Genomic DNA, 16,441 nt, shown 5'->3' on the forward strand with positions numbered 1-16,441 from the left:
CGTCTATATGGCATGGGAAGACACCACTAATGGGCGGCGTGATATGATTACCCCGGACGCGGGCTAATGATGTACTTGATTTAGATAGTTTATGCATATATATGTGATATGTTTTAAAGGTAAAAGTGAGCATGTATCATTCCATCTTAAGAGGCAAGCTGCTACAGTCACATGTTCTTCCTATGCCTTTTATACTTCCTTCTTATGTTATCATATATGCCTTACATACTCAGTACATTGTTCGTACTTATATCCTTTTCTTTTATGGACGTTGTGTTCATGCCCACAGGTAGACAGGGAGGCAACCTAGATTCTTAGAAGTTCTACCAGCTTCCGCAGGAGCACGTCACTACCCAGAAGGTGCAGCTTATTGATGCATTCTTTTTTGTTCATATTTGGGTATAACGGGGTCCTGTCCCGTCCTTGTGTCTTAATAATCTACTAGAGGCTCGTAGATACGTATGCGTGGGTAGTGGATGGCTCTTGAATACACCAGTGTATATTTTGTATATCATTTTTGGTAGCCTCGTGGGCTAATGTGTGTGTGTGTGTGTGTGTGTGTATATATATATATATATATATATATGTTTTGTAAATGTAGATGACCATCTTATGATGAGTTTCGTGTTGAGAATAATGTGTATTCAGGTTGAGTTTGATGGAAAGTATGATAGGTGGTGCACTGTAGGGTAGCTCCGGGTACCCGTCATGGTCCCTAGTCGGGTCGTGACAAAAGTGGTATCAGAGCAGTTCCGTACTAGGGCGTGTCTACATGCCGTGTCGAGTAGAGTCTTGTTTATGGGTATGAAGCGCGCCACACTTATAAACAAGAGGCTGCGGGGCATTTAGTAATAATGACCGTCTTTCTTCTTCATAGATCGTGTGATAGAGCTATGTTATAAGACCTCTTTTTTCCCTAATTGTGCGTTATGATTTCAGCGTTGCCGGTAAAGAGGAAAGCAACAGCCGCCCAGAAGGGCAAGATTGTGACAGGAAGGCAGGTTGAACAGGAGCCACCGGTACATATAGAGGAGGGTGAATCCCACAATAAGGCTCTATCTCACACCTCTCACACTCCGCCTGTTTCGGAGGAGCATAAAGGGGCCTCAGCTCCAGCTCCAGTGCCTCCAGTTCCTCCATCGGGTACTTCGGGTTCGCAGATGACCGACGCTATTCAGTTGTTGACATAGCTAGTTGCCGCCCAGGCTCAGCGGCAGAGTGTGGGTCTGGGTGATAGAGCCACTAGTGCCAGAGCCTGTGATTTTATGAGTTTGAATCTGCCAGAATCTTTCGGGTCAAAGCCGGATAAGGACCCAAAAGGTTTTATAGATGAGGTGTTAAGGACGTTGAGGATTATTCATGCTTCTGATACGGAGTCTGTGGAGTTGGCATCTTATAGGCTCTGTGATGTGGCGGTTCTATGGTATAATAATTGGATAGCTTCAAGAAAGGAAAATGCACCTCCCCTGGTTTAGCAAGAATTCGTCGATGCTTTCCTTCATCACAGTTTTCTACACAAGGTTCGAATGGCTCGAGCTGATACCATCCTGAATCAAAAGCAAGGAAATATAAGTGCTTGAGAGTATAGTCTCTGTTTTAATTCATTGGCCTGGTATGCTCCGACTATGGTAGCCGATATGGGAGATAGTGTATATCGATATATGAGTGGCTTAGGGCCACATTTGTTCAAAGATTGCTTGACAGCTTCACTGCAGGAGGGGGTGGACATCTCCTGTATCCAGGCCCATGCCCGGAATCTAGAGGAGTAGCAGCAACCGCATCGAGGCCACCGTGATGTAGACAGAGGGCAGAGTAAGAGGGCCAGATCTCTGGGTGCTAGTAGCGAGTGGTAGTAATATTACAAGTATTCAGGCCAGTCTGTGACTAGTGCACCTCCTCAATTTGTGGCCAGGAGATTTGATCGCCCCATTTATTTAGGACAGGGTCAGAGCTCGAGAGTTTCAGGTTACCAGTTTGGAGGAGTTCCTAGTCAGAGGAGACCACCGGTCTCACGATGCAGTCAGTGTAAGATATTACATTCGGGTCTATGCCGCCAAGGCTCAAATGCTTGTTATGCCTGTGGTCAGGTTGTGCACATGATGCGTGATTGTCCATCGATGGGTGGTAGAGCTGGGGCCCAGCCTACAAGATCAACAATCGGCTCTTCTTCGTCCATGCGCCCTCTAGGGCAGACTCCCCAAGCTTCCGCAGGCCGTGGTAGAGGCAGAGGGGTAGCATCCAGTTTAGGTGTCTCTCAGCCTCGTATTTATGCTTTAGCCGGACGATAGGATCTTGAGTTCTCCCCTAATGTGATTACAGGTATATTATCCATATTCTCTCATGATATTTATGCATTGATTGATCCGGAATCTACGTTGTCTTATATCACTCCTTATATTGCTGGCCGTATTAGGGTGAAACCCGAGCCAATTAAACCTTTTGAGGTATCTACTCCAGTTGGTGATCCAGTAATAGCTAGACAAGTATACAAAAATTGTGTGGTTGTGGTATGTGATCGCCAGACTACAACTGATTTGATTGAGCTAGAAATGTGTGATTTTGATGTGATTATGGGCATGGATTGGTTGGCCTCTTGTTACGCTAATGTGGATTGTAGAATGAAAGTAGTTCGGTTCTAATTCCCGGACAATATAATGCTGGAATGGAAGGATAACACAGCATCCTCAAGAGGTAGGTTTATTTCCTACCTTAAGGCAAGGAAGATGATCGCTAAAGTCTATATTTATCATCTAGTCCGAGTTCATGACACCGAAGCAAAGCCGCCGACTTTTCAATCTGACCCGGTAATAAATGAGTTTCCGGATGTATTTCCAGATGAACTTCCAGGTCTTCCACCGGAACGGGAAATTGATTTTACTATTGATGTGCTGCCGGACACCGAGCCTATATCTATACGTCATTACAAAATGGCTCATGCAGAGTTGAAAGAGCTAAAGGCTTAATTGAAAGATTTGTTCGCGAAGGGATTTATTAGGCTTAGTTCATCACTATGGGGAGCGCCCGTCTTGTTTGTATGAAAGAAAGACGGCTCCCTATGAATGTGCATTAATTATAGACAGTTCAACAAGGTGACAATCAAGAATAAATATCCACTTCCGAGAATCGACGATTTGTTCGATCAACTGCAAGGTGCTAAGTGGTTTTGCAAGATTGATGTGAGATCGGGTATCACCAAGTGAGAGTCAAAGAGGAAGACATACCGAAAACGACTTTCAGAACTACATATGGTCATTATGAATTTCGGGTGATGTCATTTGGGTTGACTAACGCTCCAGCAGTGTTTATGAATTTGATGAATAATCTATTCAGGCCTTTCCTAGATCTATTTGTGATCGTGTTTATCGACGATATTCTAGTAAATTCTCGGTCAGAAGCAGAACATACAGATCATTTACGTACTGTCCTTGGAATTCTTCGGACTCGTGAATTGTATGCTAAGTTTTCAAAATGTGAATTTTGGCTGAATTCTGTGGCTTTTCCTGGGCCATATTATCTCAGCTGATGGTATTCGTATGGATACTCAAAAGATTGAGGCCGTGAAGACTTGGCCAAGGTCTACAACGCCTACTGAAGTCCACAACTTTTTGGGATTGGCAGGTTACTATAGGAGATTTGTGGAAAGGTTTTCTTCTATCTCAGCACCATTGACGAAGTTAACTCAGAAATCAGCAAAATTTCAGTGGACTGATGCCTGTGAACGTAGTTTCCAAGAATTGAAAGACAGATTGACTTCAGCCCCAGTCCTAACGCTTTCGGAAGGATAAGAAGTCTATGTTGTTTATTGTGATGCCTCCGGGGTTGGATTGGGTTGTGTGTTGATGCAGTATGGGAAGGTTATAGCCTATGTTTCTAGACAGTTGAGGAAACATGAGAAGATTTATCCGACCCATGATCTTGAATTGGCTGCGGTTATTTATGCACTGAAGATATGGAGACATTACTGGTATGGTGTACATGTTGATATTTACATAGATCACAAGAGCCTCCAATATATTTTCAAGCAGAAGAAGTTAAATTTACGGCAGTGGCGATGGTTAGATTTGTTGAAAGACTATGATGTGAGCATACTATATCATCTGGGGAAAGCAAATGTGGTGGCCGATGCTCTTAGCCGCAAATCCATGGGCAGTCTATGTGACACTCAACCGGAGAAGAAAGAGTTAGCCTGTGAGCTCCATCAGTCAGCTAGCCCAGGGTTCACTTAATCAACTCGGGCAATGCGGGAGTCGATATTCACAATCCAACTGTTTCATTCCTAGACATGGAAGTTAAAAGGCGCCAATATGAAGATCCCCAGTTGAGTCACTATAGAGATACATTTATTGAGAAATTGAAGTCCCGGATGTGGCAGGACTACGTCATTAGATTTTGGAAAAATCTCATTATTCTCGATATTCTATTCACCCGGGAGCGACAAAGATGTACCACGATCTTAAATCAATATATTCGTGGGATGGAATGAATAAGGGCATAGCAGAATTTGTAGCCCAGTGTCCAAATTGCCAACAAGTGAAAGTTGAGCATCAAAAGCCATGAGGATTGTTACAAGCCATGGAAATTCCAACCTGGAAATGGGAAGTGATCAACGTGGATTTTATCGTAGGCTTACCTCGTTCTCGGCGTAAGTATGACTCCATATGGGTGATCGTGGACAGACTTACAAAATTAGCTCATTTTATTCCAGTCAAAACCACATATTCAGCAGAAGATTATGCAAGGTTATATATTAAGGAGATAGTGCGACTTCATGGTGTCCCAGTGTCTATTATCACAGATAGAGGAGCATAATTTACTGCTAAATTCTGGAAATCCTTTCAATAAGGATTGGGAACTCAAGTAAGATTTAGCACAGCGTTTCATCCGTAGACCGATGGACAAGCTGAGTGCACTATTCAGACCTTGGAAGATATGTTGCGGGCATGTGTATTGGATTTTGGAGGAAATTGGGAGGATCATTTGCCACTTATTGAATTTGCTAATAATAACAGCTATCATTCTAGCATCCAGATGGCTCCGTATGAAGCTCTGTATGGAAGGAAATATAGATCGCTAATTGGATGATTTGAAATCATAGAGACACAACTGATAGGTCTAGAATTGATTCAGCAAGCGGTAGAAAAGATCAAGCTTATGAGAGACCGATTGTTGACAGCCTAAAGTCGCCAAAAATCTTATGCAGACAATCGCCGACGAAACTTGAAATTTCAAATCAATCATTGGGTATTCCTAAAAGTGTCGCCGATGAAAGGTGTAATGAGATTCGGCAAGAAGGGCATACTTAGTCCCCGATATATTGGACCTTATAAGGTTGTCCGCAAAGTGGGACAAATGGCTTATGAGGTGGACTTACCTTCAGAACTTGAGCCAGTTCATCCAGTTTTCCATGTGTCGATGCTCTGCAAATTTGTTAGAGAACCATCTAGAATCGTGCTAGTGGATAATGTTCAAGTTACCAAAAGGTTGGCTTACGAAAAGGTACCCATTGCCATATTGGATAGGCAAGTACGGAAACTCAGAAATAAAGAGGTAGCCTCAGTCAAGATCTTGTGGAGAAACAATTACCGATAGGAAATGACTTAGGAAGCGGAAGAAGACATGAAGTCCAAATATCCGCAATTGTTTCCACTCTCGGAAGAGATTCAAGATGAGACGCTATTATTATAAGGCATGTAATACTTTCTTTTAATGCTTTCAGGTCGTGTGTGGCCATATTTTCTTGCCATTGTGTTGTAGCCCTGTGAGGCGATGTTATTGTGGGTTGTTGTTATATGTTTGTTGTGCCATATTACAAGGGAAACTCTGGCAAAACTTCTGTAGAATTCCCGAGAACTTAACATTCGAGGACGAATGTTTTTAAGGGGGGAGAGTGTTACACCTCGAAAAATTTCATGTCGTTGTGCGGTAAATAGACTAACGCAGGGTAAGATGCATATGATGTTCCTACAAGTAAGAAGGGGTACTTAACGATTCTAATTAAGATTCCAAAGACACTCGAGGCAAGAGAATAAAGTTCGTTGAGGAAAGATGAAGCCTAAGTCGCGTTTTGGAAAGGTTTTGCAAAGTACCAAGCTAATGTTAATTTAGTGATGTCTCGAGGAGAAGCTATAATGCCCCTCAGATGGTTAGTGAAGTATTAAGAAGGTTCCATAAGGATTGGGACTTAAACGGAAAAACGGGAGCAATTTCGAAATTAGTGAGTTGTACGGCCACTTATACGGTCCGTATAAGGGACCGAATAACCTGTCCAGAGAGGGGTTGTTCACTGGAGGTATTATACGATCACTTATACGGACCGTATAAGGGTCCGTATAATCCTCGTCGGGCAGCTTTGTGCATTTTATAAATATAAGTCCCAAAGTTCTTATTTTCATTTTTCATCTTCTCCACACCTCTCAAGAGCTCTAGAACATTCCATACACCATACCAACATAAATTCAAGGAGAATCAAAGATCAAACACTAATAATTAAGGAAATCAAGTATTTGGGTGTTCATTAGGGTTGCTAGAAGCCAAGTATCTCTTTGGAATTGAAGTTGGGTATTCAGTGGTTGAAAGACTTGGATTAGAGAAGGACGTATAATATGAGCTTAAATATGGTAATAATGGTATTTTGAGTAGTAAATTGATTGGAGTCATGATTCTTAGCATGAAATGAGTATAATCTTGTTATGAATGATATTAAGAGTATTGAAGAAGCATTATATTTGAATGAATACGATGTTGGGTGATAACTATGGGTTATGGATGACTTTGTGAGGGAATCTTGAGAATTAAATAATGTCTAGCTTAACAAAGTTTATTGACTATGATATTATGGATGTTGTTATTGATGTTTGGGCGTTGTTACATTATATAGAGAAAGTCATAGAAACAAAGGAAGTGCTGCCCAATTTTCGTTAACCCTTAGTCTCCTTAGCTTGACTTCAAGTATGTTCCTCGTTATCTAATCTTAGTACGAATTCTCTTGAAGGTAGAATAGCGAACTTGGAGGGAAGCGTTTAGTCGGCAAATTTAGAGAGACGTAAAGGTATGTAAGGCTAACCCCTTCTTTCAAAGGCATGACTGTTGTATTGTGATTTCCCCCATACTCCCATGATCTTCTTACATCCTCGAAGATGAAAGTTAAAGGTTCTCAAGAGCTCCTTATGAGATATAAATGAGATACGTTCTATGACAATGACGATGATAAGGAGGTTTTCATGATTTTGACGATTCTATTCTCTTTATGATTCCATTGATGTTACTCCTTGTTGTTGCTCCACCTCATGTTATTAGTTCTTCCCAGGTTAAGCATAGCAGTGATGATTATTTTATAATGTAATCGGAGGTTCCCGACCATATGTCACTCTGATAGAGTTGTAGTTCTTACTTGAGCTCTTATGCATGTTTCATGTTAGAAATATAGTGATGATATGATGATTACACTGTGCCAAGATAGCCGGGCAGCACCGCTAAGACGGGCGGCTTACTATACTATGTCTTTATGGCATGGGCAAACACCACTAGTGGGCGGCGTGATATGATTACCCCGGAGGCGGGAGGCTCGGAGGCGGGCTAATGATGTATTTGATTCAGACAATTTATGCATGTATATGTGATATGTTTTAAAGGTAAAAGTGAGCATGTATGATTCCGACATAAGAGGCAAGCAGCTACAATTATATGTTCTTCTTATGCCTTCTATATTTCCTTCTTATGTTATCATATATGCCTTACATACTTAGTACATTGTTCGTACTAACGTCCTTTTCTTTTATGGACGTTGTGTTCATGCCCACAGGTCGACAGAGAGGCGACCCAGACTCTTAGAAGTTCTACCAGCTTCCGCAGGAGCACCCCACTACCCCGGAGGTGCAGCTTATTGATGCATTCTTTTGTGTTCATATTTCGGTATGACGGGGTCCTATCCCGTCCTTGTCTCAGTACTCTAGTAGAGGCTCGTAGATGCGTATGCGTGGGTAGTAGATGTCTCATGAATACACCAGTGGTCGACCCGGTCCTCTTCGGCTCTGCAGTTGGAGTTAGAAAAATATCTATAAACCTATATCTCGAACCTGACCCAGTGGACCGGCTAGGCCTCTTTGTTGTACGTGGAATAGGAAGATGGCCAAACCCTGAGGCTTCCGCCGTTGCAGGAGGAGTATTGGCAAACATATCATCAAGATTATCCTGTTTCGAAGACGGAGCACGAGGAGGAGGAGGAGGAGGAGGTGAAGTTGTTTTGGCCATTGGTGGTACCTCAGCCGTCGTAACTGTTTCGGCCCTTGGTGGCGGTTCGTCAGTTGTCATTGCCTCGGCCCTTCTAGCCCTTTTTACGAAAGGCATCACCTCGGGTGAAGTATCACCTATAATATCAATAAAATCAACGGACCTTAGTGGAATCGGGGCTTGGATATATTCGGCTATTGGGGGGAAATGAACCTCTGCCTCCCCACCTGTGACTGGGCTCGGCAAAACACCCGCGGTACCTCCCTTCGGAACCTCCACCGAAGCTGTCTCGGCCCCAATAACAGTAGTAATAGAAGGCCTTGATACAACATTTGCGATCCAAATGTCATCCTCGGGCTCATCCCTCAGGCCTCGAGCTTCGGATGGACCTGCGACATCTTTCTCTTCTGACCCCTGGACTTGGGTTTTTCCTTCCTTTTCAGCCTCGACAATGAGCCGTGCTGATCCTGACATATCAAAATTAGAACGTAGTGTGGTGGGCTCGTCTGCTGGTGCGGCCCGTGGGGTCAATGAGCCTTTGCCCATACCTGGATATCATAGGATTAAATCAAAGTAAAGTTGAACGAAAGAGAATAACAAGAACTAAAGGAAGAAACAGATATCATGATTTTGTGCTAACCATCGGTCACGGGACAAATATCTCTATGTCCACTCTTCGTGCGGGTGTTGACCGATGATCTTTTCAATCCACCTGGAAAATCCGGGAATCACCTCCAGAAGCCATGCATCGGCTAAAACGCTGGAAAAAATTAGAGGAAGTGCTCAAAGACATGTAAAAGGGAGATAATCCCATAAAACTTACGTTTGTCATTCCACCTTTCAGGGAAAGGCATGTAATTCGCCGGTATAAAGCCCTTGGTATAAACCCGGACAAAGCGCTCGTACCAGCCCCGATCCCTGTTCTCGTCGACATAGGAAAGAATGGGGTTTCTTCCTTGTTTGGAGACTTTTATAACACCGCCACGGAAGATCCTCGGGCAGTATAACCAGATCAGGTGGCGCAGGGTAAAGTCAATTTGGCATAATTAGCCAACAGACGGAGGATGGCCACGATCCTCCAAAGTCGATTTTGGCATCATGTCATTGTGTGATAGATAGACTAATGCAGGGTGAGCAGTATATGATGTTTCCACAAGTAAGAAGTAGTACTTGACAGTTTTAATTAAGATTTCAAAGACGTTTGAAGTAAGAGAAGGAAGCTCGTTAAGAAAGGCAAAGTAAACGTTGTGTTTCGGAAAGATTTTGCAAAGTACTGAGCTAATGTTGACTTAGTAATGTCTTAAGGAAGGGCTATAATGCCCCTAAGATTGCTAATGAAGTGTTGAAAAAGTGATAAGAAGGTTCCATAAGGATTGGAGATCAAACGAAGCAACGAGAACAAGATCGGAGAAAGGTGGATTATACGACCATTTATACGGTTCGTATAATTTTATACGGTCCGTGTAACCGTTACAGTGAAGATCCATCACTGATGGAGTTATACGGTTACTTATGCGAACTGTATAAAATTATACGAACCGTATAAGGTACCGTATAATGGTCACAGAAATGAGTAATTGTTGGGGCAATTTCAGGGTCACTTATACGGACCGCATAAGATTATACGGACCGTATAAGTGTCCGTACAATTCACGGCAGGTCAGATTTTTCCAATTATAAATATAAGACCCCAAGTTATTATTTTCATTTTTCTCACTTCTCCACTTCTCTCTAAACCTCTAGAATATTCCACACACTTCTTTTACGAGAATTCAAGGGAAATCAAAGATCAATATCATCAAAGTAGTAGAATCAAGTGCAAGAATGCTATCTAGGGTTGATGGAAGCAAGAAAACTCTTAGGAATTGAAGTTAGGGTTTTCTCCAAGTGAGGTATCTCCATCCAAAGCTCATTCCTACACCATCAAAGCTGAGTTTTATGATAATTTCATGTTATTTAGAATATTGAATGGTTGAAAGACATATATTATGGAAGGAGGTAGAATATGGAGCTCAATTATGAAAGAATGGTGTTCTTGAATAATAGTTTGGCATGAATCATGACTCTTGAAATATTATGAGTTTAATCTTGCTATAAATGGCATTAAGAATATTGGAGAAGCATTATATGAGGATGAATGTGGTGTTGTATTATGTCTATGGTTATGAATGACTTTGAAAGGGAATTTTGAAAATTGGATAATGTCGAACTTGTAAAATTATGGATTTTGATATTATGAATGTTGTTATTGATGGTCGGGAGCTATATACGGAGGAAGTTGTAGAAACAAAGGAAATGCTGCCCAATTTTCACTAGCTTTAGCTTAAGCCTAAGTATACTTACGATTATCTAATTGTAGCACGAATTCTCTTGAATGTAGAATCGCGAACTTGGGAGGAAGCGTTTAGTCGGCAAGTTAGAAAGGCGAAAAGGTATGTGAGGCTAGTCCATTCTTTTCCTAAGGCATTATTCCTATGACATGACTTCCTTTGTCTTTCCATGACCTTCTTACATTCCGAAAACTATGAGTCAATGTTTATGAAGAGCTTCTTATGAGATAAAGATAAGAGATATGTTACGAACATGATAATGATGATGATGAGTATAAGTCCAGAGATTCTAAAGCTCATGATATGATATTCTTATGAAACTAATGATCTTTATATGATTCTTTGATGTTATCCATTGTTGCTAGACTCACCTTAAAATGCTAATTCCTTCAAGGTGAGGCATGATGATTATGACTAATCCATAACGGAATTAGGGGTTTTCGACCTTACGTCACCCCGATAGAGTTATTGTTTGTCTCGAGTTCTAATGCAGCAGTGAGGGCTTATATATATACATGTGTTGCCTTCGAGATTATATGTGTTCAGGAGGAGTATGACGACTAGCGTAATGATTAGTGCTCGGTAGTCAGCTCCGGGTACCCGTCATGCCCCCCCCCCTCCCCCCCCCCCAGTCGGGTCGTGATAAAAGTGGTATCAGAGCAGTTCTGTCCTAGGGTGTGTCTTCGAACCGTGTCCAGCAGAGTCTTGTTTATGGGTGTGAAGCGCGCCACACTTATAAACAAGAGGCTGCGAGGCATTTAGGAAAAATGACCATTCTTCTTCTTATTAGATCGTTCCATAGAGCCATGTTATAAGATTTTCTCCTCCCTAATTGTGCGTTGTGATTTCAGCGATGCCGGTAAAGAGAAAAACTACAGCCGCCCAGAAGGGCAAGGCTACAACAGAAAGACGGATGGGAAGGCAGCCACTAACAAATATAGAAGAAGGTGAATCCCATAATGAGGCTGCATCCAATACCTCTCACACTCTGCCTATTCTTGAAAAACAGGAAGGTGTTTCTGCTTCGGCTCAGCCCACAGGATCCGCAGCCGGTTCTTCCTCGTCTGTGCGCCTGATAAGGCAGACTCCCCAGATTCCAGCAGGCCATGGTAGAGGCTGAAGGGGAGCATCCAATTCAGGTGGTACTCAGCCCCGAATTTATGCTCGCGCCGGACGACAGGATCTTGAGTCCTCCCCGGATGTGGTTACAGGTATACTATCCATATTCTCTCATGACGCTTATGCATTGATTGATCCGGGTTCTATGTTGTCTTATATTACTCTTTATATTGCTGACTGTATTGGGATAAAATTCGAGCCAATTAAACCTTTTAAAGTATGCACTCTGGTTGGTGATCCCATAATAGCGAGGCAAGTGTATAAAAATTGTGTGCTTGTGGTATGTGATCGCTAGACTACAGCTGATTTGATTGAACTAGAAATGTTAGATTTTGATGTGATTATGGGCATGGAATGATTGGCCTCTTGTTTTGCTAATGTGGATTGTAGAACGAAAATAGTTCGATTCCAATTCCCTTGAGAACCCGTGCTTTAATGGAAAGGTAATACATTGTCTCCTAGAGGTAGGTTTATTTCCTACCTTAAGGCAAGGAAGATGATAGCTAAAGGCTATATTTATCACCTAGTCCGTGTTCATGACACCGAAGCAGAGTCACTGACTTTTCAATCCGTCCCGGTAGTGAATGAATTTCCGGATGTATTTCCAGATGAGCTTCCAGGCCTTCCTCTAAAAAGAAATATTGATTTCGCTATTGATGTGATACCGGATACTAAACCAATCTCTAGTCCTCCTTATAGAATGGCTCCTGCAGAATTGAAAGAGCTGAAGGCGCAGTTGAAATATTTGCTCGAGAAGGGATTCATTAGGCCCAGTTCATCACCGTGGGGAGCACCCGTCCTATTTGTGAGGAAAAAAGATGGTTCCCTACAGATGTGCATTGATTATAGGCAGCTGAACAGGTAACGATAAAGAATAAATATTCGCTTCCAAGGTTCGATGATTTGTTTGACCAATTACGGGGTGCCAATGGTTTTCCAAAATTGATCTGAGATCGGGGTATCATCAAGTGAGAGTTAGAGAAGAAGATATTCCCAAAATAACTTTTAGAACAAGATACGGCCGCTAAGAATTTCGGGTGATGTCATTTGGGTTGTCTAATGCTCCGACGGTGTTTATGAATCTGATAAATAATGTATTCAGGCCTCTTTTAGATCTATTTTTAATCGTGTTCATTGATGATATTCTATTATACTCTCGGATAGAAGCGGAGCATGCAGATCATTTGCGTATCATCCTTGGGATTCTTCGGACTCGTAAGCTGTATGCTAAATTTTCAGAATGTGGATTTTGGCTGTGACTTTTCTGGGCCATATCATTTCAGCTGATGGCATTCGAGTTGATACTCAGAAGATTGAGGCTGTGAAGACTTGGCCAATGCCTACAGAAGTCCGTAGCTTTCTGGGATTGGCAGGTTACTATAGAAGATTTGTGGAAGGGTTTTCCTTTATTTCAGCACCTGATGAAGTTAACTCAGAAATTAGCGAAATTTCAATGGACTGATGCTTGTGAACGCAGTTTCCAAGAATTGAAGGATAGGTTAACTTCAGCCCCGGTCCTAACACTTCTGAAAGGATCTGATGGTTATGTTGTGTACTGTGATGCCTCTGGTGTTGGGTTAGGCTGTGTGGTGATGCAACACGGTAAATTCATTGCCTATGCCTCAATGCAGTTGCGGAAACATGAAAAGAACTATCCGACCCATGATCTTGAATTAGCCGCGGTTATTCATGCACTAAAAATGTGGAGACATTACTTGTACGGTGTACATGTTGACATTTATACAGATCACAAGAGTCTCAAATATATTTTCAAACAGAATGAGTTAAATCTTTGACAGAGGTGATGGTTAGAATTATTAAAGGATTATGATGTGAGTATTTTATATCATCCTAGAAAGGCGAATAAAGTAGCTGATGCACTTAGTCGCAAATCAATGGGTAGTCTATGTGAGGTCCCTCCGGAGAAGAAAGAATTAATCCGCGAGCTTCACCAGCTAGCTAACATCGGAGTTTGTCTAATTGATTCAGGTAATGCAAGAGTTAGTATTCACAACCCATCTGGTTCATCCTTAGATATGGAGGTAAGAGAGCGTCAATATGAAGATCCCCAGTGGAGCCACTATAGAGATACATTTTATAAGAAAGAGAAGTCGCCATTTGAAGTTTCTACAGATGGAGTTCTTAGATACCGAGACGGGCTATGTGTTTCAAATGTTGCAGGACTATGTCATTGGATTCTAGAAGAAGCTCATTACTCTCGGTATTTTATTCACCCAGGAGCGACAAAAATGTATCATGATCTTAAGTTAATGTATTGGTGGGATGGAATGAAGAAAGACATAGCAGAATTTGTAGCTCAATGTCCAAATTGCCAACAAGTGAAAATCGAGCATCAAAAGTCAGGAGGATTATTGCAATCGATGGAAATTCCATCCTCGAAATGGGAAGTGATTAACATGGATTTCATTATAGGTTTGCCTCGTTCTCAGCAAAGATATGACTCCATATGGGTGATTGTTGACAGACTCACGAAATCAGCTCATTTTCTTCCAGTCAGAACCACATATTCAGCAGAAGATTATGCAAGGTTATATCTTAAGGAGATAGTGCGACTTCATGATGTCCCAATATCAGTTATCATAGACAGAGGAGCACAATTTACTGCTAAATTCTGGAAGTCCTTTCAAGAAGGTTTGGGTACTCAAGTAAGGCTTAGCACAGCGTTTCATCCACAAACTGATGGACAAGCTGAACGCACAATTCAGACCTTCGAAGATATATTACAGGCATGTGCTAGATTTCGGTGGTAGTTGGGATGACCATTTACCTCTTATTGAGTTCACATACAACTACAGCTATCATTCCAGTATTCAGATGGCTCCGTATGAAGCTCTATATGGAAGGAAGTGTAGATCCCCAATTGGGTGGTTTGAAGTAGGAGAGGTACAACTAATAGGTCCGGAGTTGATTCAACAAGCAGTGGAAAAGATCAAGGTTATCCGAGATCGATTGTTGACAGCCCAAAGTCGCCAGAAATATTATGGGGACAACCGTCTGCGAGACTTAGAATTCCAAATTGATGATTGGGTATTCCTAAAGGTATCATCAATAAAAGGCGTGATGAGATTTGGCAAGAAGGGAAAGTTAAGTCCTCGATACATTGGACCTTATAAGATTGTCCGCAAGATAGGTCAAGTAGCATATGAACTGGACTTACCCTTAGAACTTGAATCAGTCCATCCAGTTTTTCGTGTATCAATGCTCCGTAAGTGTGTCGGAGATCCTACTAGGATCGTGCCGGTAGATCATGTTCAAGTTACGGAAAAGTTGACTTATGAGGAGGTACCCATTGCCATACTAGATAGGGAAGTACGGAGACTTAGAAACAAAGAAGTAGCTTCAGTCAAAGTCTTGTGGCGAAACAATAATCGAGAGGAAATGATTTTGGGAAGCGAAAGAAAACATGAAGTCCAAGTACCCGCAATTGTTTTCACCCCCGGAAGAGATTCAAGATGAGACATCAGTATTATGAGGTATGTAATGCTTTTCTTTTTAATGCTTTTGGTCGTGTATGGCCATAATTTCTTGCTATTGTGTTGTAGCCCTGTGAGGCGATGTTATTGTGGGCAGTTTTGACAGGATGGTAGCGCCGTATTACAGAGGAAACTCTGGTGAAATTTCTGTACGATTCTCGAGAACTTAACATTCGAGGACGAATGTTTTAAAGGGGGGAAAAATGTTATACCACGGAAAATTTCATGTCATTGTGTGATAGATAGACTAACACAGGGTGAGCAGTATATGATGTTTCCACAAGTAAGAAGTAGTACTTGACGGTTTTAATTAAGATTCCAAAGACGTTTGAAGTAAGAGAAGGAAGCTCGTTAAGAAAGGCGAAGTATACATTGTGTTTCGGAAAGATTTTGCAAAGTATTGAGCATATGTCAACTTAGTAATGTCTTAAGGAAGAGCTATGATGCCCCTAAGATTGCTAATGAAGTGTTGAACCAGTGCTAAGAAGGTTCCATAAGGATTGGAGATCAAACGAAGCAACGAGAACAAGATCGGAGAAAGGTGGATTATATGACCATTTATACGGTCTGTATAATGGTCCATATAACCGTTACAGTGAAGGTCCATCACTGATGGAGTTATACGGTTACTTATACAGACCGTATAAAATTATACGGGCCGTATAAGGTACCGTATAATGGTTACAGAAATGAGTAATTGTTGGGGCAATTTCACGGCCACTTATACGGACCGTATAAGTGTCCGTACAATTCACGACGGGTCATATTTTTCCAATTATAAATATAAGACCCCAAGTTATTATTTTCATTTTTCTCTCTTCTCCACTTCTCTCTAAACCTCTAGAATATTCCACACACTTCTTTTACGAGAATTCAAGGGAAATCAAAGATCAATATCATCAAAGTAGTAGAATCAAGTGCAAGAATGCTAGCTAGGGTTGATGGAAGGAAGAAAAATCTTAGGAATTGAAGTTAGGGTTTTCTCCAAGTGAGGTATCTCCATCCAAAGCTCATTCATACACCATCAAAGCTGAGTTTTATGATCATTCCATATTATTTAGAATATTGAATGGTTGAAAGACTTAGATTATGGAAGGAGGTAGAATATGGAGATCAATTATGAAAGAATGGTGTTCTTGAATAATAGTTTGGCATGAATCAAGACTCTTGAAATATTATGAGTTTAATCTTGCTATAAATGGTATTAAGAATATTGGATAAGCATTATATAAGGATGAATGTGGTGTTATACTTTGAAAGGGACTTTTG

The sequence above is a fragment of the Lycium barbarum genome, chromosome 1 (genome assembly GCF_019175385.1).
Source record: "Lycium barbarum isolate Lr01 chromosome 1, ASM1917538v2, whole genome shotgun sequence".
In the NCBI taxonomy this organism is placed as follows: domain Eukaryota; kingdom Viridiplantae; phylum Streptophyta; class Magnoliopsida; order Solanales; family Solanaceae; genus Lycium; species Lycium barbarum.